At 44.0% G+C, this 26,632-nt stretch overlaps 1 protein-coding gene across 2 annotated transcripts in view; it reads right to left on the bottom strand.

Annotated features, from left to right (window-relative positions):
• Positions 1 to 12,712, bottom strand: part of LOC126175267 (CYFIP-related Rac1 interactor B) — a 398,870-nt gene extending 386,158 nt beyond the window's left edge. For both annotated transcript variants that reach the window (XM_049921917.1, XM_049921916.1), the window contains exon 1: positions 12,584 to 12,712. The gene's annotated coding sequence lies outside the window, so the exon portion shown is untranslated. The remainder of the gene's footprint in view (positions 1 to 12,583) is intronic.
• Between the last annotated feature and the right edge of the window lie 13,920 nt (positions 12,713 to 26,632).

Genomic DNA, 26,632 nt, shown 5'->3' on the forward strand with positions numbered 1-26,632 from the left:
GAATCAGCTTGTATCTTGTACACAGCCGCGGTCTCAAAAATGTCAGTTTTCAACAAAATAACTGAGAGACAGTCATTGTTCCAAGTGCTATTAATACTGAGGTGCTGTTTTTATTTGTGATAATAGAAGCACATAAACACAACATTATGTTTTTAACTGGTAAGACTGAAGACAACAAAAACAAGTTCTCACTTGTTTTAAATTTTGGAACTCCAGAGGGAAGCACAGCTTGACACAAAGACCACATGGCATCTACTAACACAACTCTGGAAGACGTTGTCCATGGTTTGGCCACTGGATCAAATCTAGCTACATGCAGCAGAGTACCGAGAACACAGTAGCACTGAAAACGTGTTTTATGAAGAAAAAGGGCACTTGGAACTCTGCAACCCGTATTACGGTGTGTGATGGAGGGCACTTCTGGTACCACCATCTTTACCCTCCTTCCCTGTTCTGTTTGTGAATGGTTCAAAAATGGCTCTGAGCACTATGGGACTTAACAGCTATGGTCATCAGTCCTCTAGAACTTAGAACTACTTAAACCTAACTAGCCTAAGGACATCACACAACACCCAGTCATCACGAGGCAGAGAAAATCCCTGACCCCGTTTGTGAATGGTGTAAGAGAAGAATGACTGTAGGTAAACCTCCGTATTTCTGTGATTTTATCGTTATAATTATCTCGTGAGACGCATATAAGAGGAAGTAACAAGTTGCTCGACGTTTTCTGGAACGTATACTCTCGGAACTTCAACAGTAAATCTCTCTCAGATGCACAAAGGCTCTCTTGTAGCGTATCTTACTGGTGTTTGTCGAGCATCCCTGTACGCTCTCGTTCTTACCAGACGAAGTCGTGACGAAAGGCGCCTCTAATCAATGGATCATCTCTATCTTGTCTATTAATCCAAGTTAGTATGGGCCAAACACTGATGAGGAATCGTAGGAATAGGCAGAAGAAACTTCTGTAAGCCACTGCTTTAATGGATGAATTACATTTTCTTAAGACACTAGCAATGGGTCGCAGACTGGCATCTGTGTTTCCTAAATTCCTAAATTGGAGCGACCATTTCAATTTAGATCGTTCGAAATGGTTCCTCCTACGTATTTTATAGTAGTTCAAATCAGGCGATTTTCTTATGTGTGTCGGAGGAAAACAATTCAGACATCCTGTAGCTCAAAATTTGGACGATAAGGCCAGGGCGCCAATGCAACCACTCCTTCCCTTGGGGCGTTGATTCCCGCACATTTCGTGGTCGAAGACGACAATACGCAGTGCGATGAGCACAGAAACATGTTCTTGATAACCTCTGAAACTGCTGACAACCTCGGAAATTTCAAACTTTCTCTGAGGACATTGTGGGGCTGCATCCCCATTGAAGGAGATAGCGTCGCAGCCCTCCTGTAGCGTGATCACGCGGGAGTGCAGCAATAAGATGTGCGTGAATGAAACGGCAAAGGATCCCGCTGGCAAAAGATCCCGCTAAGACCTTCGTTTTCGACAATACCCTCAGTGTCACCCATGTGACTTCGTTGAGCAGGTCACATCTGTACCTATCAGGAACTTCGGCACCAATTAAGTGTGGCGGGTACTCTAACGCCTGAAGGTAGGCAAATCGCGACAAAGCAGTGTCGAAGGGTTTGCCTAGCTCTCAGGCGTTAGACCAGCCGCCACGCTGCTTTGGAGTCGAAATTTGTGTAGACAGATTTCTAACGTGCTCAACAAAGGTGCGTAGGTGGCACCCATGGTACTGCCGAACTGGGTAGTCTTAGAGGGAGGCTTCTCCCTTTTATTCACGCACATTTTAATGTTTACTTCTGCGTTATCAAGCCACAGGAGGTAGGAAAACAGGAAGGTTGAAAAAGCGTAAGTACCCTTCACTCCTACAGGTGAAGTTCAGATTTTCTCGAATGGCTTTGAACGTCCCCTAGTAGTTCCAACCTTTGCAAGAGAGCAAAAATAGCGGTCGAGCTACACTCCAAAGGGGTGCGATAATGTTTAATGGGGATGCAGCCCCAAAAAGTCATCAGAGAAGTTTAAAACGTCCGAAGGTGTCAGCAGTGTCAAATTTTGTCAATAAAATCTTTCTGTTTGGATATCAACGCCTCAGGGAAAGGGGCGGGTTAATTGACCCCCAGAGGCCTTTTAGTGTCGATTCTGAGCGGCGGTGCCTGAAGTTAAAGTGTAGACTTTCACGGCCGGAAATATCATGTCCATTATAATTATCCGGGCTGTTATGCCGAGGTCGGTTGATGAATTCTGTGTCGATTCCCAACGTTTCGTCTCCGACTGCGGGAGACATGTTAATGTAGGAGTGAAGGGTACTTATGCTTTTTCAACCCTCCTGTTTTCCTCCCTCCTGTGGCATGATAACGCGGAAGTAAACATTAACACGTCTCCCGCAGTCGGAGACGAAACGTTGGGAATCGACACAGAATTCATCAACCGACCACGGCATAATAGCCCGGATAATTATAATGGACATGGTGCCTGAAGTGTTTTACTGGGACGCCCGTAAGAAAACCGCGTGATTTCAACGCTTGGTGTCGCGGTTCTGACCTCCATCGCAAAGACGTCGAAAGAAGAGGTGAAATGTGGGTAAGAGGAGCGATCTTGTAGTCTGAAGCGCTGCCGAACCCTAGGGTGACGTCGCAGAGCGCCAAGCTTTAGCATCATTACACAGAAAGGTACCTTTGCGCCAAATTTCAAATTTATACGTCGCAATGGGAGACAATTACGAGCTTTCGAAAAGTGATTCTTTAATCCGGTGTAACTGTTTCTCATTACTTTTCGTGCCCTTCGTACCTCACTGTGAACTATTTTCGAAAGAGACTCATAAATATCGTCAAATCATTGCCATGTCTTTCCCAGAACACAAATATGTTTCGATTTTCAATCCAAGTGCTCAGCTACAACAATTTTTTCCGTATCTGGTGATATCCTTGTTTCCCGACGAATCTTTCCTCCCCGTCGATCTAGCCATATATGTTTCCCGATGCCAAAACTTAACTTCATATCAAGGGGAAAGGTATCGAGTATGCAACTTGTCTGCGAACGTATTCTGTTCCTTTTTTTCCGCATCTCAGATGATTGTGTATTGTGTTTCTGGGACAGAGGTAGAAAACAAGGCGTGTGTTCACTTCAACGCTTCTGAGAATCCACCTCATAAACGGTGTCCACACTGGACGCTGTAGCTCGTGTGAGGATCCGATACGGGCGTCGCTCAAATATTCGCTGAAGCTCGCCTTATATACGGTACACTGTAAGAGAAAATGCACCGCGACTACGACCAGGACGTAACATTCATTTTTCATTAAGAGATTGGAGGATAACACGGCGACCGGTCGGCACCGTTGGGCCTTCGAGGCATGTTCGGACAGTGTCTGTTTCTTTACTTTGCAGAATACCAATCGAAAGTGTGGATGAGGCGCAAGAGAATGAAAGGCAGCTTGTTTATTGTCTTACGCGTTTCGCTTCCTTTATTTGTGAAACATCTTCAATGGCAATGCTCCAGCTGGCCGATTTCTGGCGTTCTTTCATCGAAATTTGTCACATCGCATACATCACTTGCACTTTCCATTTTTTGATCTCCAGGATCACACGCGTGAGTTAACAGCGCTGGAAATCGCCACTGAAGATGCTTCACAAATAAAAGAAGCTAAACGCGTATGGCAATAAAAAAACTGCCTTCAATTAGTTGCAGAGACAGAACATGCCTCCACGAAGAATGAAATTTGTTTAGCTACGTTTCGAAGAACTCCAATTTCTTGCGTTTCCGAGTTCCTGCAGTATAAAATGCCCCTAATATTTCCGCTAAAACCTTATTAGTTAGACAAGGAGACAATCTGCAAGAGAAAAATCGATGCTGAAACGGACTCCCAGATTGTTTACTTTTAATAATCACGTCGCCGAATTACAATTTATTTGGTTTGTTTATTTAAGGTACCTCTATCAAGAAGTCTGCTGATGCTCTTGGAAATCTATGCGGTGTACAAAATAGATGTCACCGAGAGGCTGTGAGGAATCTACGATGCAAAAATAGTGAAACAGATAGACAGTTTTCTGTAGTTACATATCAAAATGATAGGAGATAGATACAGCAGTAGAAATATTCATGGCGATGGTGGTAGTTTTAGCCGTTGTAATAAGTATATTATTAGGATCATTCATAAAGAAACGAGCTGGAGGCTGCAAAAGTAAAATTGTTGTAAGGATCGTGATGCCATTGCCTACGTAAGAACGCGTGTTCCTTGTAAGACCGCTGATACCCCGAACTCGCCGCTAGAGAGATACGGGCGCTCACCACAGTGACGACAGACTGCACGCGTCGATCGTCCACTGCACTCAGAGAATCGGAGGCTTCAAAAGAAGAGCAAAAAAGTGTAGTCGTGTCCTTAAAGCGGAAAGGACTGCGGGGAACGGAAATTCACCGAAAAATGGCACAAGTATATAGAGAGCACTGAATGTCCGTTGAAGTTCCGATTCTCAATCCGACCGCTGGGGCAATGGCTGCCACCGTAACTCGCCGGTCTTCAATAATGACGGCATCCACCAGCTGGTCAAAGGTATCGCTAATGTTGCGAGGCGTTCCTGGTCGTCCGTCACGGGCCAACAACATCCGTCCTTCCTTGAATAGCTTGTGCCACACCTTGACCCTTGCAACGGACATGCAGTGCTCTTCGTAAACTTGTGAGATTCTTTGATGAATTTCCGTTCCGCGAACTCCTTCCGCTGTCAGGAAACGCACTATATCCCTTTGCTCTCCTTTTAAAGCATCCTTTTCTCTGCTTCCAACGCGTCTCAGTGCAGTGGGCGGTCGACGCGTGCACTTGCACGCTCTCGTCACGTGGCTGTGTGCCCGTATCCCTCTAGCGGCGAGTTCGGAGTCTCAGCGCTCTTACAAGGTACTCACGTTCTTCCGTTTGCAACGATCCATTTATAGATTTTCATTTTACAGCTTCCGGCTAGTTTATTTTTGAATGACCCAAATAATAATAATAATTTTTGCTATGTATTCTTAACCGAAAAGTAGTTATTATTTTATTGAAAGTGAATGTAAAAATAAAATGATGGGCAGGAAATAGTCCTATTGGAGAATATTAGATAATATGCTATAATACAAAGTAATTGTAGAATATTAGTTAACTCTTTGAAGGACAGAAAAACTCTAACTAACCACATACGTAGACGGTTTCAATGGGCGGTGGTCACTGTGGCTAACCACATAATATTTTCTCCCTTTACCGCTCAGGGGCCAGTAGTCTCTCTGCCAATCACCTAATTGTTGCCTAAAATGCCGCTAGATGGCAGTGCAGGTCTTCTGCGCGAATTTTTGCCGCTTATTCAGAACAATAGTTGATACTTCTTCATTGTTAGCACTGTTCTTGGAAGTGGCGCGCAGTATTCTCTGTAGCTCTTCTTTATAAGACTATTTTTGGTAAGTAATTGCTTATACTTATGTGTTGAACACATATCAGTCTACGTGTAATGTAACTTTCACTTTAAATAGAATTTTCCATGTTTTACAGACAAATTTAGGTGTGCTTAGTGCTGCTAACCACCGCCCTTCTGCTCCACCCAGTATATTTTCTTCGTCTCCATCGAATATGTCTAGCCGAAAAGGAATAACTGAGGACGAATGTTACCGAATTTTATTTGAAGAAGTACCTTATAGTGACAGCAGTGTTGACAGTGATGGAAATGACCCCACATTCACGACAAGCTGTTTAAGTTCTAGTCTTGTATGCAGTCGTGTGGTTCTAAATTTAACCAGTGGTCTTCATGGAAAGCATCATATTATTTTCATGGACAATTGTTTTACATCATATGATCTGTTCAAGGACCTAAAATCCAATGGTGTGTACATTTGTGGAACAAAAAATCCCAGAAGGAAAATCATACCAAAACTCAAGTAGGAAATGGAACTGGAAAGAGGGGAATTCGATTACAAAATAAGCAATGATGGCATAGTAATCTACTGTACAAATGGAAAGATAACAGGGCAGTCAACTTGATTTCAACATGTCCTTCACCATCAGATGTGTTCACAGTAACTCGAAAAATGAAAGATGGAACAATAACCAATATCACTTGTCCAACTGTATTGAAAGACTACAATTCCAGTATGAACTATGTGGGTAATTTTGATCGACTAAAGTCAGACTATGCTATTGACAGAAAAAGCAAGAAATGGTGGATGAGATTGTTTCTTCACTTTTTAGACTGCAGTGTGACAAACGCGTTCATTATGCACAAAGAAATCGAAATGGAGCAGCTCTCCAATAAAGACTTCCGTCGAGAGGTGTACAAAATCTTGTTGGCTCCAAAAATACACTCCTGGAAATGGAAAAAAGAACACATTGACACCGGTGTGTCAGACCCACCATACTTGCTCCGGACACTGCGAGAGGGCTGTACAAGCAATGATCACACGCACGGCACAGCGGACACACCAGGAACCGCGGTGTTGGCCGTCGAATGGCGCTAGCTGCGCAGCATTTGTGCACCGCCGCCGTCAGTGTCAGCCAGTTTGCCGTGGCATACGGAGCTCCATCGCAGTCTTTAACACTGGTAGCATGCCGCGACAGCGTGGACGTGAACCGTATGTGCAGTTGACGGACTTTGAGCGAGGGCGTATAGTGGGCATGCGGGAGGCCGGGTGGACGTACCGCCGAATTGCTCAACACGTGGGGCGTGAGGTCTCCACAGCACATCGATGTTGTCGCCAGTGGTCGGCGGAAGGTGCACGTGCCCGTCGACCTGGGACCGGACCGCAGCGACGCACGGATGCACGCCAAGACCGTAGGATCCTACGCAGTGCCGTAGGGGACCGCACCGCCACTTCCCAGCAAATTAGGGACACTGTTGCTCCTGGGGTATCGGCGAGGACCATTCGCAACCGTCTCCATGAAGCTGGGCTACGGTCCCGCACACCGTTAGGTCGTCTTCTGCTCACGTCCCAACATCGTGCAGCCCGCCTCCAGTGGTGTCGCGACAGGCGTGAATGGAGGGACGAATGGAGACGTGTCGTCTTCAGCGATGAGAGTCGCTTCTGCTTTGGTGCCAATGATGGTCGTATGCGTGTTTGGCGCCGTGCAGGTGAGCGCCACAATCAGGACTGCATACGACCGAGGCACACAGGGCCAACACCCGGCATCATGGTGTGGGGAGCGATCTCCTACACTGGCCGTACACCACTGGTGATCGTCGAGGGGACACTGAATAGTGCACGGTACATCCAAACCGTCATCGAACCCATCGTTCTACCATTCCTAGAGCGGCAAGGGAACTTGCTGTTCCAACAGGACAATGCACGTCCGCATGTATCCCGTGCCACCCAACGTGCTCTAGAAGGTGTAAGTCAACTACCCTGGCCAGCAAGATCTCCGGATCTGTCCCCCATTGAGCATGTTTGGGACTGGATGAAGCGTCGTCTCACGCGGTCTGCACGTCCAGCACGAACGCTGGTCCAACTGAGGCGCCAGGTGGAAATGGCATGGCAAGCCGTTCCACAGGACTACATCCAGCATCTCTACGATCGTCTCCATGGGAGAATAGCAGCCTGCATTGCTGCGAAAGGTGGATATACACTGTACTAGTGCCGACATTGTGCATGCTCTGTTGCCTGTGTCTATGTGCCTGTGGTTCTGTCAGTGTGATCATGTGATGTATCTGACCCCAGGAATGTGTCAATAAAGTTTCCCCTTCCTGGGACAATGAATTCACGGTGTTCTTATTTCAATTTCCAGGAGTGTAGTTTCAGTGGTAACTAATTTTGCTTCTGTATCCCAAAGTAGTACAGCAACCCAAATCAAATCACACAAACCATACGTAGACGAAAGCAGTAAACAACAACCAATTCACTCATCATCTAGAAGACCCGCAGTTTGCAGTTCAAAGAAAAATCCTTTGCGAACAATGTGGATTTGTTCAGTGTGCAAAGTACCTTTGTGTCTGAGAGCAGGCAAGAACTGTTTCAAGAGATACCAAGAAAATTAAAAACTAATTTCAAAGTTCAACCACCAAATATCGAATTTTTATGCTGTAATGGGGTGGTGGTTACCTGTAGTGACCACATTTAATGTTAATATTTTGTTGTTGTTCAAGTGAATTTTTACAAACTCAATGTATAAAACATGTCAAGACAATAAAACAAATGTATTACAAGTAAAAGAAATTTGAAATTTGCAAATAATTTTTCTTGCCCCACAAGGGTAAATTTTAGTGGTGTTTACCTGCCCCTCAAAGAGTTAACGGGCTACAATATCGAGTAAAGAAATAACTAAATGTAAGAAATAGTTGTCTGTGCCTAACTTTATCTTTGTCCGATAGCATACCACAATTAAATGATTCCAGGCTCCATCGTGGAGACACCTTCATCTTACTATCTTTTGTATTAAGAAAATCTGGTGATATCCATGAATACATAACGTGCAACACCACTAGCTCGCAACATTTCTGTGTGATCTCGTACGCGAAATGTTAATTCAATTTTTTATTCTATAAACCTTATACTTTATACTAACCTTTCCTTAAAATAAAGTTTGGGTGTTACATTTCTAAACAGTTATTGCCATGGTGCAAAAATATGGGAAAATTTTAAAAAAATGCACAACTGACAATTTGAACTGTTCGATTCACTCGAGAAAAAATATCGAAGCTATTGACTGCAGTTATATTATGCACGTTCAAAAGTGACGTTACTCCTTTTTGTTTAATAATACTAACAGTGTATTAAAATACACAGCACGATTATCAGTTTCAACAGTGGTCTTATCAAGCTCACCTAAGATCTTAAGTCTAAACAGCTGTATCCCCTTACAAACATACAGTGGCCGTTGCAAAGGGCGAAACAAGCAGGTGCAACGGTTGCCAATCGACACGAATTCGGAAGGAGGGAGGTTCAAAACCCTGTTCGTCCTTCAAAGCCTCTGTTTACCACGTTTTCCAAGGCGAATGCTGGTATGATTTCTTTGAATAGACTACGGTTTCTCTCCCTGCCCTTCCGCAATCTGAGCTTGTACTCCGTCACTACAGGCTTTTTCGCTGACGAGAAATGAAACCCTGAGCTCTCTTCCTCCTTTTTTGCGAAAGATAAGCAGTAATTAACGAAACTTCAATGCAGATCAAAACTATGAGCTGGACCAGGACTCATCAGCAACCTTGGCCATCCTCGGCAAGTGCTCTGGAAACTGAGATATCCAAGCACGGTTGAGAATTTGCCTTCACACATTTACTTCTGCTACTATCTCTCTTCTACTTTCCAAACTCCACATAAATTCTCCTGCATATCTTGAGTGACTAGTATTCCTGGAAGAAACGATATCGCGCGGAGAAATTTTGGAGGACAACGATGCAATTCCACATCCGGCCATCCAGAATTATGTTTTCCGTGATTTCCCTAAATTGCTTCAAGCAAATGCCGTGACGGTTGCTTTACAGGGAACGGTCGATTTCCTTGCTCATCCTTAAAAAGGTCGAGCTCGTATTACGTCTCTGATGACCTCGATGTCGACGTGACGTAAACCCTGATCGTCCTTGCCTCTCTTTTGTGGAGAAATGGCTTAGTCACAGTCTAGGGGAATTGTTGCAGAATGAATCTGGTACCCAGCCGTAGCAGGTACTGTCAGAACGGAATCTCTGAACGCGGGTATTCCGTGGTGTCTGCATAACTCGGCTGGTGGAAGCACTTGCGCGCGAAAGGGAAAATTCTTGGTCCAGTCTCGATCCAGCATACAGTTTCATCTGTTAGGAAGTTTCAGAATAAAGCAGATTCCGCTGCAGGGCAAAGATTCATTCTGGGGAAAATGCCCCTAGGCTGTGGCTAAGCCATTTTCCGCAATATCCCTTTCTCCAGGAACGCTGGTCCCGCAAGCTGCCGTGCGGAAGAACTTCTATGAACGTTGGAAAGTAGGAGAGTGGAGCGTTGGAATCCGCGGAAACTCATCCAGGGGAAGCAGGCAAGACTCTAAAATTGCCATTTTGATATGAGGAAGAACTAAATTTTGATGGTGAGATAAAAAAAAAAATATTGTACCCCAGAGAATTTATGGTTATCATCCATTAGTATTTATGTATGAAAATTCTGTAATGTATAAAAACTCTATACTCCAGATTCCAGGGAGAGTTCCAGTGCCTCACCTAGCTCTCCTCCACTCCACTCCACCTCACCCCCAACCCAACCCTTGTGGACTATACACTGGAGAAAAGTCAAACCGTGAGAGTGGAGCGTGAGTGGTACCTGCTTACGTACGAGCATTCCCCGCGAAAGATAAATGTTTCAGGTTAGAGTCCGGGTCTGGCAAACAGTTTCGATCTACTGGGAATTTTCAAAGCAGCACACACTTCGCTGCAGATTGAAAATCATCCCAAAACTAATCGATTATTCGACTTCTTTGAAACTGCATCATAGATCAGCATTGAAACAGAGCATATGCGTGCAGCTCGGCCGTTAGCGTATGTGTGATCATTCAGAGAAGTTAAGTGTATCTATTTCTTCAGAATAATATACAGAGGCCTAGCTTCTAATGTGAATACTTCCACAGTAAAGCGAGCAACGTATTGGCTCTGTACTTCATGTAAAGCCGTATTTCGATTCCCCCGCTTTGGAATTGTTGTTGAGAACACGAGTCGGGAGCGAAAACGGCAAAAATCTGCAAGGAACATCGTCGCTCAAAGAAATGTTTAACATCCAAACAAAGTGAAACAGTAAACTCCATCAAAAATACATTAGAAAAGTCAACGTGCAGCAAAAGTAAATTTACCTAAACACAACAAAGGTTGTGCTCACATAAATGCTTTTCACATCCAATGATACACATGAACCAGCCTCAACAACAAAAATAGTTTGTCCGAAAAATTCCACTAATATAAAGTAGTTTCTTACATCGATTTCAAGAAAGTAATTTAAATTGACAACGGTTTAACGAATATCACATAACGGAATTATTCTCAGTCATATGTCCAAAATGTTGTGTCGAAGATTTCTTTGTTGTCACACGCTTGCGATTTCTACACTCACCCTTGTTCTCTGGAACCTAGTGATGGCACGAACTCCTTACAGACTGTGTTGTCTTCCTCCTTAGTTGCGGACTAAGAGTGAAAAAAGTGATACCTGATATGAGTTTCTATTCCAATTTCTGTTAAGTCTGCAACTAGAAAATTCGAGATGCACTGTATATTTGTGCAACACAATATGTTCATTACTTTTGTGAAGCGGAGATTTTCGCTACAAAGCGACCTTAATCCAACACAAACTGATGCCCTCAGTATTCTTGTATTAATGAAAACAATATGGTCTGTTATCGTGAGGCGAATCTTCCGAGATTAGTCAACGTAATCTGGTATACAGTAAGTGAGATTATACAAAATTGACACACTGTCACGGAGATACAGCACAATTTCTCTGTAGCGGCAAATGGAGAAGCAGAGAATTTTAACACCGGTGCTTGTCCTTTACTGGTTACAACATCCATATTGTATGTCGGACTTTTGCCAAGGCGTTTGTTGAAATGTAAAAATCATTCCGCTCGCTGAACTAAGCCGTCGACAGATACTGTCGAAAGAAAAAGCCGACGTTCTGATAAAGTCCCGCTCTCACTATCGTTTCCCGGATGTTAGGCAATCTCTGATTATCTGAGCGACAGCAAGGCTAGAAGTAACGCTTCACATGCCTCGGATTGAGAAAGATGTCAGTAAAAATATGAACCGATTACATTTCGTAGACTATTTACATAACTGACAACCGTTTCTTGAGGTATTCTTTACTGTATATGTTTCCCTGAGATATTTATACCAGAAGAATCGTAAATATCAGATACAAATATCTTAAGTAGAGTATTTTCTACACCTACAAGTCTGAATCGCTGAAACATTCTTCTACAGCAATGGATAGCTTGTGTTCTGGCGCTGCAGTCCGGAACCGCGGGACTGCTACGGTCGCAGGTTCGAATCCTGCCTCGGGCATGGGTGTGTGTGATGTCCTTAGGTTAGTTAGGTTTAAGTAGTTCTAAGTTCTAGGGGACTTATGACCTAAGATGTTGAGTCCCATAGTGCTCAGAGCCATTTGAACCATTTTTGGATAGCTTGTTAGAACATAAATAGCATCGGAAAATTACGAGCATCACTCTAATTTCAGGACTACTAGTACTGAATTCAGGACTATGTTGACTGAAAATAGTTAACGTTAACAATAAATGAACGATTAGTACTCACAGACAATATTATGAGGTATTGTTGCATGTTCCTTGTTCAAAAAGCGAAAGTAAAGTGTCTAGATACATCTACTATACGATATCATAACCACCATCGCACTGTCAGGCCACATAACAAGTAATATCCAAGTCAGCAACATGAACATTTTATGGATACGAATGGGAGCGCCGCAGACATTGTTGTCTCCAAGAGACGCAGGTAGTGGAAATAAAATACACTAAACAAGTGAACCTGATTATGCAATTAAATTTCCGAAATACAGGAAGTGTAGGAACTGACAAGCATGACACATGCTTTTCGTGCAAAAATGTGCGCCGGGTAGATAACATCGCTATCGTTGCGAACTCTCCTAGAAAGACAATTAAGTATTACCTGATGATAGACTGTGGTGTAGCGTCAATTATCCAATCGAAGGTCTGAAATCACTGCCTCGACAAGAAAAATACTGACTAGGAATAGCATTCACACAACCGCTTACAACGTTACCGCGCCCGAGCAAAGCTACGACTGTCGCGCTAAGCGCGAACACGTGCGGCCGTCGGCCCAAGGCACCGCCCATCAGCAGGGATGCCAACCGCTGCGCCTCAAAGTAACTAACACAAAATATTGCGGCTTTATTGTTAACAGACATAGGACTCCTTGTGATTTTGATTGTTTTCGCAACTCTATTTTAAACGCAGCGGCGGGCATAGTTGACGAAAATTAAAGAACTAGCTTTCAGTGATTCTCTCAAAACAAAATATTAACTAAATGTACTTGAATGACGGAAGTTCATTCATAAGATAGATTTTTATTGCGTGCACTGTTCCATACTTTTGAATGCATATTGTTTAAAGATTTTACAAACGTAGTCTAATTTATTTGGCAAAATTGTATTGGCTCCCAGTTTTTATGTTTACTTGTAGAACATGACATACAGTAGCATAACAATAATTTTTATCCCTCTGCGTCAATGGTCAGGCACATATTTCCATAAAGGGTAACTTGTTAACGATGTTCTCTTTCTGAATAGAACTCTAAAGTTACCAGACTCAGGTATCCTTCCATTCTTCCATGAAATGTAATTTTTCTGTGACTACGAAGACTAATTGTGGCAACGTCTTCCGCAACGAACCTCTGTGTATATAACATTGGAAAAAATAACCTCTTGAATTTCGAAAGCAAAAATAAAATATTTATTACTATTTAAAAAGCTGCAATTTCTCACTCGTAAGTTTGATAAAGTGAAATTTGCAATAAATGCTGTAGAAGTGAAACTTATTACACATACTTTGTGGCTACGTGGCTAAGTCTGAAGAACGCGGTTTCCACGACAAATGGCTGCATAAATTAGTTCGGAGGCCAAGAAATGTGAGGGCTGTTAGGATTATACATAGTTAAATACTGTAGTGATCGTATCAATCTTGCATCTAACTCCAGTTACTTATTTGCATGGGAGATCACCTGCGGGGCATTTCTATCGTAACGTATCTTTTTTCCTCGTTTCAGAAACTGAAATGATTGAAATAAAAAGAGCAAACATCGATGGGAGACACCAGTTCGTTATACATTGAAAATATTATGCTATTGTAGTCGGAACAGATGACAGAAATCAGTATAAATTTGGTAATCAGCGATTACGCGTTACTGGATTTAGCGTGACATGTTAGAAATTTAGAGACGTTCAGTAAAGCAAAAGCAGCGCATAATTAATGGAAAGACAGAAACCCTGCCTGAGGGTTAGAAAATGAAAAAGAGGCGATGGATATACACTCCTGGAAATGGAAAAAAGAACACATTGACACCGGTGTGTCAGACCCACCATACTTGCTCCGGACACTGCGAGAGGGCTGTACAAGCAATGATCACACGCACGGCACAGCGGACACACCAGGAACCGCGGTGTTGGCCGTCGAATGGCGCTAGCTGCGCAGCATTTGTGCACCGCCGCCGTCAGTGTAGGCCAGTTTGCCGTGGCATACGGAGCTCCATCGCAGTCTTTAACACTGGTAGCATGCCGCGACAGCATGGACGTGAACCGTATGTGCAGTTGACGGACTTTGAGCGAGGGCGTATAGTGGGCATGCGGGAGGCCGGGTGGACGTACCGCCGAATTGCTCAACACGTGGGGCGTGAGGTCTCCACAGTACATCGATGTTGTCGCCAGTGGTCGGCGGAAGGTGCACGTGCCCGTCGACCTGGGACCGGACCGCAGCGACGCACGGATGCACGCCAAGACCGTAGGATCCTACGCAGTGCCGTAGGGGACCGCACCGCCACTTCCCAGCAAATTATGGACACTGTTGCTCCTGGGGTATCGGCGAGGACCATTCGCAACCGCCTCCATGAAGCTGGGCTATGGTCCCGCACACCGTTAGGCCGTCTTCCGCTCACGCCCCAACATCGTGCAGCCCGCCTCCAGTGGTGTCGCGACAGGCGTGAATGGAGGGACGAATGGAGACGTGTCGTCTTCAGCGATGAGAGTCGCTTCTGCCTTGGTGCCAATGATGGTCGTATGCGTGTTTGGCGCCGTGCAGGTGAGCGCCACAATCAGGACTGCATACGACCGAGGCACACAGGGCCAACACCCGGCATCATGGTGTGGGGAGCGATCTCCTACACTGGCCGTACACCACTGGTGATCGTCGAGGGGACACTAAATAGTGCACGGTACATCCAAACCGTCATCGAACCCATCGTTCTACCATTACTAGACCGGCAAGGGAACTTGCTGTTCCAACAGGACAATGCACGTCCGCATGTATCCCGTACCACCCAACGTGCTCTAGAAGGTGTAAGTCAACTACCCTGGCCAGCAAGATCTCCGGATCTGTCCCCCATTGAGCATGTTTGGGACTGGATGAAGCGTCGTCTCACGCGGTCTGCACGTCCAGCACGAACGCTGGTCCAACTGAGGCGCCAGGTGGAAATGGCATGGCAAGCCGTTCCACAGGACTACATCCAGCATCTCTACGATCGTCTCCATGGGAGAATAGCAGCCTGCATTGCTGCGAAAGGTGGATATACACTGTACTAGTGCCGACATTGTGCATGCTCTGTTGCCTGTGTCTATGTGCCTGTGGTTCTGTCAGTGTGATCATGTGATGTATCTGACCCCAGGAATGTGTCAATAAAGTTTCCCCTTCCTGGGACAATGAATTCACGGTGTTCTTATTTCAATTTCCAGGAGTGTATTTTCCGAATGTTTTAGGTTATTTGTAATGAACCAGTTCCATCTGAACTCTTATTATCAAGCCTGTTCTGCTGAGGTGATCCGTGTACTTTAAAAAAGAGATGAATGTCAGCCGAAGTGCCATACAGGGAGTGTACATTTTCCCTCGCTGCCTAAGTCGCGTTACGATTGAGCTAGTAACTTCGGAACGGTTCTCCATAGCAACCAGATACTTGAACTTGCTGGACATTGTAGAAATCAACTGTAGAATCATTCGGAAACAGGCATGCACCTTTTGCCTTTAAAGTCCAGTGTTACATTGTTTTGGTAGCGAGTGAGGTATGAAATTACATCATGTTTCGTTCTAAGCAGTCGAACCGAACGAGGAAGGGCAGTAGATAAGACAATATTCTCGTAGTTACCCTAAATCATCTGAGAAAAGTGATTGGGTGACTCCTAAAACATGGCCATGTACTCCTGCCGCACTATGTCTGATCTGACTTCACGATCTATATCTCAAGACCTTGAAGTCGCCGGGACCCTAAAATGGGTATACACATAATGACCTTCCCCTTTCACATGGAGCGCCTTTTTGACTTTACGGAAAAGTCCACACCTACATTTATATCGCGCAAGCCTCATTCGTTTGTATGGCTGCGAGTGATTCGCGTGTCAATCTATCTTCCCCTTTCCTGTTCCATTATCGAATGATGCACTGCAAGAAAGTGTCTCGTAAACCTCTGTATGACCTCTCCTCCGATTCTCGCGATATGTGCATGGAAGAAAGTAAAATGTTGCCTTGGTCTTCATGGATTGTGCGCTCTCGAAACGTCATTAATAAACCACATCGTGATGCACCACGCCTTTCTTATAGCGTCTTTCGATAATTTTGATGAACAGTTCCTTGACGCTCTCGCACTTATTGTACAAAAATGTGTCTAAACAAGTTTGTCTTCTTTTGACGGTGTTTCTCTGTTCTGTTAATTTCATTTCATAATGATCATCGATTGAGAAGCAAAATTCAAGAATCGTTCGAAAGCGTGTTCTCAATCAACTTCCTTCGTAAGTGGATTACATTTCCTTGGTATTCATGCATTTAATCTCCATTTGAAGTCTGTATTTTTGCTGCAATTCGTTTCAAGTTATTGTTCCGTCTTAGACTGCACCTTATTTACGTGCAATATGTTACATTTGTTCATGCTGAAGGTCAACTACCACTCACTGCGCAAACGTCGATCTTCTGATTGTTTCCCTGCGTTTCGTTAAAATTTTCTGTTGTTGCGACTGTCCTGTATACAACATTAGCCGCGAGCAGCCATAGCTTCTGCCTTAATCCACCGGATAATTTGTATATGTGGCAAACAGTAACGGTGCTATAATAGTTTATCGAGGTACTCTCAAAGTTGCTATTACGTCAGAAGATTATGCTCGTTATCAATGACTTGTTGAGTTCCATCTGCTAGAAAATCCTGCCCTAGATGCCAGTACTGAACTCGTTGAATACTTTTCTAAAGTCATGGAATACGCCATTAACGTACGAACAGAACAAAATCACCGTCTGCAGTATCCATATAGAAGATTGTAACAGTGTTCCATAATTCTACCAGTGACTGACGTCAGCGGTAAACTCTTATTGTGCATCTGTGCGACGATCCTTCACGAACAAGGGAAGGACCTGCACCGTTCTCTAGTCGCTGGAAACTCTTACAGCCAGAACGGGACCACATTCTTTGCAATAATCTACACAGAATCAGACACGTACGCCACGAGATCCAGTTGATTTTCCATCCTATGATCACTCATATAATTTTTGTCATTTCGGAGTTTGTGCGATGAATCAAAGAAGGATCCATATTACGACCTACCGCAGTGAAAGATCTACATCAATATTCCGCAGGCTAGCTGAAAGTTATGGTGGAGGGGACTTTTTGTACCATTAACTGATTCCCCTTCCCTGTTCTTTTGACGAATGGCCCGTGGGAAGAATGGTTGTCGATAAGCCTTTGTATTAGCTCTAATTTCTCCAATTGTTTCGTTGTGGTCTTTTGCGAGGCTTCTATAGGAGGAAGTAATATGGTTGTCCGACTCTTCCCGGAAAAACTCTCTCGAAATTTTAATAGTAAACGTTTCCGAGATGCACAACGTCTCCCTTATAGCGCCTGCCATTGGAGTATGATGAGCATATCTGTAACGATCTCGTGCAGACTACACAATCCCGTGACTAAACGCGCCGCTCTTCGTTGGATCTTCTCTACCACTCCCAGTTCTTCCTAATAATGGTACCAGACTGATGAACGGTACACAAGAATCGGTCCAGTATGCGCCTTGCGAGCCATTTCTTTAGTGGATGAATTACATTTCGTTAAGAGTCTTCCTAAGAATCTCAGTCTCGCATCTGCTGTTTGGTTAATGTGTTCGTTCCACTTAAGGTCGCTCCGGAAAGATACTACTAGATATTTTACAGTGGTTACTGTTTCGGCAATTTTTCATCAATAGTGTAACTGTATAGTAATGGATTTCTTTTCATACACTATGTGATCAAAAGTATCCGGACACCTAGCTGAAAATGACTTACACGTTCGTGGCGCCCTCCATCGGTAATGCTGGAATTCAGTTTAGTGTTGGCCAACCTTTAGCCTTGAAGACAGCTTCCACTCTCGTAGGCATTCGTTCAATCAGGTGCTGGAAGGTTTCTTGGGGAATGGCATCCCGTTCTTCACGGAATGCTGCACTCGGGAGAGGTGTCGATGTCAGTCGGTGAGGCCTGGCACGAAATCGGCGTTCCAAAACATCCCAAAGGTATTCTTTAGAATTCAGGTCAGGACTCTGTGTAGGCCAGTCCATTACGGGGATGTTATTGTCGTATAGCCACTCCGACACAGGCCGTGCATTATGAACAGGTGCTCGTTCGTGTTGAAAGATGCAGTCGCCATCCCCGAATTGCTCTTATGTGGCTTATGAGCAGCCGCTTGACCATGAAATCCAAGTTTTCTCACCTCCCGCCTAACTGCCATAATACTTGCAGTGGCTCCTGATGCAGTTTGGAATTCCTGTGTCACGAAATGGATAGATGTCTGCTTATTACACATTACGACCCTCTTCAACTGTCGGCAGTTTCTGTCAGTCAACACACGAAGTCGGCTTGTGCTGTACGTGTCTCTTCACGTTTCCACTTCACTATCACATCGGAAACAGTGGACCTAGGGATGTTTAGGAGTGTGGAAATCTCGCGTACAGACGTATGACACAAGTGACACCCCATCACCTTACCACGTTCGAAGTTCATGAATTCCGCGGAGCACCCCATTCTGCTGTCTCACGATGTCTAATCACTACTGAGGTCGCTCATGTGGAGTACCTGGTAGTAGGTGGCAGCACAACGCACCTAATCTGAAAAACGTATGTTTTAGGGGTGTCCGGATACTTTTGATCACATAGTGTATGTATGCGCAGTTATGTTACATCTATTGACGTTTAGGGTCAACTGCCAGAGCCCACACCATTCATCAATCCTGTGTAGATCCTTCTGCAGATCTTTATTATGTTCTGACGTTGCCGCCTTCTAATATACAATCATACCGTCTGCAAGCAACTTTAAAGAGCTTCCGACGCTTCCTACTAGATCACTTATGTACAATGTAAACAGTAACGGTCCTACGATAACTTCCTTGGTGTACCCACCGATATCCGTCGATTTTGCTCCGTTGAGAGCGACGTGTTGAGTTCTAGGTGCAAGGAAGTCTTGAATCTGGCCCGATATTCGGTAAGCTCGAATTTGTTTCACTAATTAGCAGTCCAGGACAGTGTCACATGCCTACACCAAGTCAAGGAACACGGTACCAAACTGACCGCCGTTGTCTACAGCCCTCTGGGTCTCATGGAGGAAGAGAGCGAGCTGAGTTTCGCAAGATCTCTGTTTGCGAATTCCTTGATGAATTTTATAGAGATTTTCGTTCTTGAAAAACGTCAAAATTCTTTAGCATAAAACATGTTCCACAATTCTACAACAGACTGACCTCAACGATATAGGCCTATAAGTGCATCTCTGCTACTGCCCTTCTTTTGCCATAAAGTGCTGCTAGAAGTGGAGCATGATCTTTCGTATAATCTCTATAGAATCTTACAAGTATCTCATTCGTCCTGATTCATTTCCACTATAACGCGATTGTAGCTGCTTTTCTATCACACTGTCAGTTATCTCAATATCTGCCATTTCAAAGTTCGTACAATTATTGAAATCAGGGACTGTGTCACAATCTTCCGGGATGAATTAGTATTTCTGCCTTCTGTCATTTTTTTTCGTTTCGGTGCCATTATGGGCACTGAGTAACTGAATAAAGGACTTTGAACCGGTTACTGATTTTACGTAAGAGCAAAACTTCTTGGGATTTTTAGCCAGATCGGACGTCAAAATTTTACTTTCAGAGTCACTGAACACTTCTCTCATTGCTTTCCTTACGCTCATTTTCGCTCCGTTCAGTTTCTGTGTGTCAATTAGGTTTTGACTTCTCTTGAATCTGTGATGAAGTTCGCTTTGCTGGAGTAGCAGGTTTCTAACGCGACTACTGAATCACAGTGGATCTTCCGCATCCCTTAAGACCTTTTCGGATGATATTTACCTAAGGCATGTTGAATGCTGCTTTTCAATTTTTTCCGTTTGTGGTTACATCTTCGTTCCAAGCACTAAATATTTGACATTGATTACTCAGATACCCTGCAGTCTGTGTGATATCACTCTTGCTAAGCAAAAATATTTTCTTAGCTTTCTTGATATTCCTTGTAATGCCAGAAGTCGTAGATGCTAGCACAGTCTCATTATCACTTATACCCTCCTCTGTATCAACTTTTTCTGAAAGTTCTTGTCTATTTGTTGCTAGAAGGTCTAAGACATTACCTTCGTGAGTTGGTTCTGTATATGCTCAAAGTAATTTTCGAACAAGACTTTCAGAATAACGTCAGACGAATCTCTTTCGCTGGCAGTACTTCTGATAGCATAATTCTCTAGATGTATACCTGGGAAGTTGAAGTCCCCTCCGAAAACTACAGCATAATCAGGAAAATTATACATTATATCCTGCAAGTTGTCTCTGAAGCGCTCTACCACTACAGTTCCTGACCCAGTTGATCTATAAAACAATCCGATTACCATTTTTAACCCATCTCTAAAGCTTAACTTCACCTAGGTTATACCTCGCTACACTTTATCGAGTTCTGTACGGCAATAAATATGCCATCACTATTGGCGACTAACCTATCTTTACGATAAATATTCCAATCTAAATTTAGGATTTCGTTGCTATTCACTGTCAGTTTCAGCCAACTTTCTGTTCCTAATATTGTCTGAGCGTTATAACCTTCAATAAGCGATACTAATTGTGGTTTATTACTATGGGCGCTCCTGCACTTTACTGATATATATTAACCTTTTCCCTTTCCGATTTGTGGAGTCGAGCATTCTTTGGGAATAATGTGGCTGATGTATCTTCGATTTCGAGAGGTATTTCGTCTTTGATGCCAAGTGAGCGGGGGTTCCTCTAACCTAAAAATAAAATTAAAACAAGATCATGTATACGGCGCACGTACTCAGCTACGCTAGTAACCGCTTCCTATGTGTGAAACAATGTTGCCAGATCAAGTTCAGTTTTCGGGCTTCTCTTTATCATCCACCATTTCGGTATCAGCGTGATTACTGAACGACTCTACAGATGTGCCTACTGAACCTGCGTAAGATCAACACTTGTTAAGACTGTTTTGTTAGATCGGTATACAGAATTAAAGGACTCTTCATGGCTCGCGCCCGAATACGAAGTACTTCCTCACTGCCTATAACGTCAATAAGTCGAACATCTAAAACATCGCATCCATCTACGCCGCTAGCATCAACATCTGCCACAAGTAATATGGCTCTGAGCACTATGCGACTTAACTTCTGAGGTCATCAGTCGCCTAGAACTTAGAACTAACTAAACCTAACTAACCTAAAGACATCACACACATCCATGCCCGAGGCAGGATTCGAACCTACGGCCGCAGCGGTCGCTCGGTTCCAGGCTGTAGCGCCTAGAACCGCACGGCCACTCCGGCCGGCTGCCACGAGTGATAATGGCTCGGTTTGTAACTATATTCATTGAACTACTATATCAACTTTTGTGAAAAGTAATAATTTTTTTTCAAGGTAATATTAGTGGATTTGTGCATGAACGGAAAAGACTGTTTGTGGCCGTCTTACAGCTGAATTTATGTAAGCAGTTAATGTTCATCAAAAATTTGAATTAATGGTGAATGACAGCATTCACATTCGAGAATCCACCTGAAAGATGCCACTGATTTATTTTCTGACTTACACTTATTTTGCCCTGTGATTGTGTTTTGGTTCATGTAAACTCCTTTCACTTTCTTAACCGGTAATCAAAAGAACGAATTGACGTTCGTCAATAAACAAAAAAAATATAGTCATTATTTCTTGGTATGTCTATCAGTGTGAGATATGAAACCTAAGACGATTTACCATTCACAACATAATGTGCGAGTATCGCCACTTACGACGATTGTGATATCAGCGCATAAGAAAAACACAGTGAACGATGACTGGGACAGAACATGATAAAAATAATAAATAAGATAAAACGAGCGTACTATGTGAACAAGCGCCAAGGTTGCTGCTGATACGGTATGTAAACGCAACTTACTGTTCCTGCTTCTGTTCCTTCCGAACCGGTCAGTTACCCGCTGCGTCGGAAGCCCAGCTGTGTAACGCCTGCTCCATATGCAACACGCTTGTTGCTTCAGTGTAGCGAGCTGCATAATAATACGACGTCGATCCGCTCGATTCAGCAATAGCAAGGTCATCGAACGTGAGTGTCATTGTTATGTTAAGACTTTGACGCTCCATGCACACGTTCAATACACAAATCCAGATTTTCTGACATCAGCGTATCTGTACATTTCTTGTCTCTTCGATGGACAAAACGTATTAATCTAAAGCTTACCTAAATTAATACAGTACCATATGCACCATTACTATCATAGACATGATTTCAACAACAGTATATACCAAAACTCAGTATGTGGGAGTCCAACAGCAATATAGCACATTTGGCAGAGGTCTTACGTTACTTCCGTCATTCGGATTTCACACGAAAAAAATGAGCCGTTCTGTCGCAAATTACCTTTCAAACATATTGTATTGTTCTATAGTTGGCAGACAGCAGTCTGATTGTATTGAGTTTATAATTGGTCGATAATTTACTGATATCCTAAAAACATTTCCTTTGCCTCAGAACCGTCACCAAAAACCCTAAAATGCACTTAGTGGGATATTCAAAGCTTGCGAGACTGCAGTCTGTGTCCGACCTGCTTCTACGAATACAAAGATTCTATCTTCCACAACAGAATCGAAATACCATCTTTGTGGAATCACGTTGTAAGCTTCAATGTAAGGCTGCTTTCTGTTCGCAACGAAAGTACAAACACTCCCCAGCGTAATGCAGTGTTTTCGTGACGTTTGATTCACAAACAAGGGGCAATCAAAAAATTTGCATTCGATGGCCACACTAATCCATTGACTACATCTCGGTGCTTATACACTGAAGAGCCAAAGAAACTGGTACACCTGCCTAATATCGTGTAGCGTCTCCGCGAGCACGCAAAAGTGCCGCAACGCGACGTGACATCGACACGACTAATGTTTGAAGTAGTGCTGGAGGGAACTGACACCATGAATCCTACAGGGCTGTCCATAAATCCGTAAGAGTATGATGGGGTAGAGATCTCTTCTGAACAGCACGTTGCAAGGCTTTCCAGCTATACTCAATAATGTTCATGTGTGGGGAGTTTTGTGGCGAGCGGAACTCAGAAGAGTGTACCTAGAGCCACTCTGTAGCAATTCTAGACGTGTGGGGTGTCGCATTGTCCTACTGGAATTGCCCAAGTCCCTCGGAATGCGCAATGGACATGAATGGATGCCCGTGATCAGACAGGATGCTTACGTACCTGTTACCTGTCACAGTCGTATCTAGACGTATCAGGGTTCTCATGTCACTCCAACTGCACACACCCCAAACCATTACAGAGTCTCCACCAGCTTCAACAGCCCCCTGCTGACATGCGGGATCCACGTATTCATGAGATTGTCTCCATACCCATACAAGTTCATCCACTCGATACAATTTGAAACGAGACTCGTCCGGCCAGGCAACACTTTTCCAGTCGTCAACAGTTCAATGTTGGTGTTGACGTGCCCAGGCGAGGCGTAAATCTTTGTGCCCTGCAATCATCAAGGGTACACGAGTGGGCCTTCGGCTCTGAAAGCCCATTTCGATTCCTTTGAATGGTTCACACGCTGACACTTGTTTATGGCCTAGCATTGAAATCTACAGCAGTCTGCGGAAGGATTGCACTTTTGTCAGGTAGAACGATTGTCTTCAATCGTCGTTGGCCCCGTTGTTACAGGATCTTTTTCCGGCCGTAGCGATGTTGGAGATTTGATGTTTTACCGGATTCCCGATATTCACAGAACACTCGTGAAATGGTCGTACGGGAAAATCCCCACTTCATCGCTACCTCGGAGGTGCTGTGTCCCATCGCTCGTACGCCGACTATAAAATCGCGTTCAGGCCCACTTAAATGTTGATAACCTGCCATTGTAGCAGCAGTAACCGATCTAACAACTGCGCCAGACACTTATTGTCTTACATAGGCGTTGCCGACCGCATCGCCTTATTCTGCCTGTTTACAAGTCTCTGCATTTGAATACGCATGCCTATACCAGTTTCCTTGTCGCTTCAATGTATATCTGCATCGGAGTCACGCTGGGTTGCATATATGATGCAGCAACGCTCTCAAAGGGAAACTTTCTGGTCGCCCGTTATATCTGATCAAAGTAAGAACATTTCCTGTCTCAAACAGAAAGCGCAATTCGTATCTGTAGGTTATGTTGATAGCCAAGGAAAACGAATGCTCATCGCTTTTTTCTATACTTCCTTCTTACCTCTATTATGCTTAACCTATGGACACAACAGCACATCTACATCTACACAAGTACTCTACGAATAAAGGAAAAGGTGTAAATGTTGGCACCCGCTTTGGTTTTTGATATAAAAGTACTTCCTTTTGGAAAAATTCTAGACTTTTTACCTTCATTAACAACTACTACAAGTTTAATTAATGTTAAGAGGCAAGAAAATGATTAATATGATTTATTTCTATACAAAAACAAGAGTCACGAAAAGCTAGTAAAATGCAACTAAAATGCGGTGCAAATATGGGCCGCCATAGAAAGGTACAAAAAATCTTATAAAATATTATAATAAATCTGGATAAAACAATACAAAACTGTAGACTAGTCTACAAAGAGCAACTTTAAGCGTTTTAAAAGAACACCAAATCTAAAATTATCTGCATAAAACGCAAACGTAAATAACTCCTACACCTTCAACCTGTCCGCCCCGATAGCTGAATGATCAGATTGACGGACTGCCGTTCTAAGGAGCCCGGGTTCGATTCCCGGCTGGTTCGGGGATTTTCTCCGCTCAGGGACTGGGTGTTGTGTTGTCTTCATCATCATTTCATCCCCATCCGGCGCGCAGGTCGTCCAAAGTGGCGTCGAATGTAATAAGACCTGCACCAAGGCGGCCGGACCTGCTCCGTAAGGGGCCTCCCGGCCAATGACGCCTAACGCTCATTTCCATTTACCTTCAACCTGGCACAATTCAATTCAGCACACATTTGACACATAAAATATTTAACCCAGATTACTCCTCGAATGTCCTAAGATAACTTTTCAAGAGGGAAGACCGGTGTATCCCCATCGTTAATATCCAGGTCATTATTGCTGTTGATAGGAGAGGTTTGCAAGAGTTTGCTGAGTCCGATGATGAATCATATCGTTTCATGGAACAAATTTTCTTTTTCTCAAGACCTCGAAACTTTCCTCTTCTGCTCGCAGGGCGGTCTCTAGCCCCAGAAAAACTCTACGCCTTCTTCTTGAGATCACTTTTCTCAAGCGACTTGGTCAACTGATCCTTGTATGGCGTTCCAGTGATGAGGCAGCCAGTTGTTGCTTTTCGTACCCGAGGAGTGGTTCTCTTCTTAGTGTCGGCGGCAGAAGATATGTCGAACTGTGAAATTATTTTATGCTAACTCTTTGAGGGGCAGAAATATTTTCTTAAAGGAAAAGATGTGAATTGTCAAAATTATAAAACTTTGTAATAAAAAGAACAATGTATTTTAATACAGTTTTACATTATTTACTTACATTTTAATTATAAATTATGATTACCTGTGTTAACCACCACCAATAACAGTCACTAGTTATTTATTTGATGACAAACTTTATTAGGTAAAATGAAACACATTTCTAAGGAAACTGTTTACACAACCAACTCACAAGTGCACTATTATTGCCAATGAAATGTCCGAAAGTAAGTTTTACCTTTTCTTTGAGAAAGAGGAACATTACGTTCTGAACATGTCCACAGTGCTCTGTCACGAAAAGCATGTGTGCTGCATACTGTGCATCTTCTAGATGTTGCCGCTGTTGGCTCATATTCACTACCTTCCAGGTTCTCCGCATGTGGTCTATGTTTATTGAGAGTTACTCTCTTCAATTCTTGAACTCCATCACTGCTGTGGACAATCTTTCTGGCAAGCAGGCCTTCAAATGTCTTTATTTATGAATTGTTCTACACTCCTGGAAATGGAAAAAAGAACACATTGACACCGGTGTGTCAGACCCACCATACTTGCTCCGGACACTGCGAGAGGGCTGTACAAGCAATGATCACACGCACGGCACAGCGGACACACCAGGAACCGCGGTGTTGGCCGTCGAATGGCGCTAGCTGCGCAGCATTTGTGCACTGCCGCCGTCAGTGTCAGCCAGTTTGCCGTGGCATACGGAGCTCCATCGCAGTCTTTAACACTGGTAGCATGCCGCGACAGCGTGGACGTGAACCGTATGTGCAGTTGACGGACTTTGAGCGAGGGCGTATAGTGGGCATGCGGGAGGCCGGGTGGACGTACCGCCGAATTGCTCAACACGTGGGGCGTGAGGTCTCCACAGTACATCGATGTTGTCGCCAGTGGTCGGCGGAAGGTGCACGTGCCCGTCGACCTGGGACCGGACCGCAGCGAGGCACGGATGCACGCCAAGACCGTAGGATCCTACGCAGTGCCGTAGGGGACCGCACCGCCACTTCCCAGCAAATTAGGGACACTGTTGCTCCTGGGGTATCGGCGTCGTATGCGTGTTTGGCGCCGTGCAGGTGAGC

The sequence above is a fragment of the Schistocerca cancellata genome, chromosome 3 (genome assembly GCF_023864275.1).
Source record: "Schistocerca cancellata isolate TAMUIC-IGC-003103 chromosome 3, iqSchCanc2.1, whole genome shotgun sequence".
Lineage (NCBI taxonomy): Eukaryota > Metazoa > Arthropoda > Insecta > Orthoptera > Acrididae > Schistocerca > Schistocerca cancellata.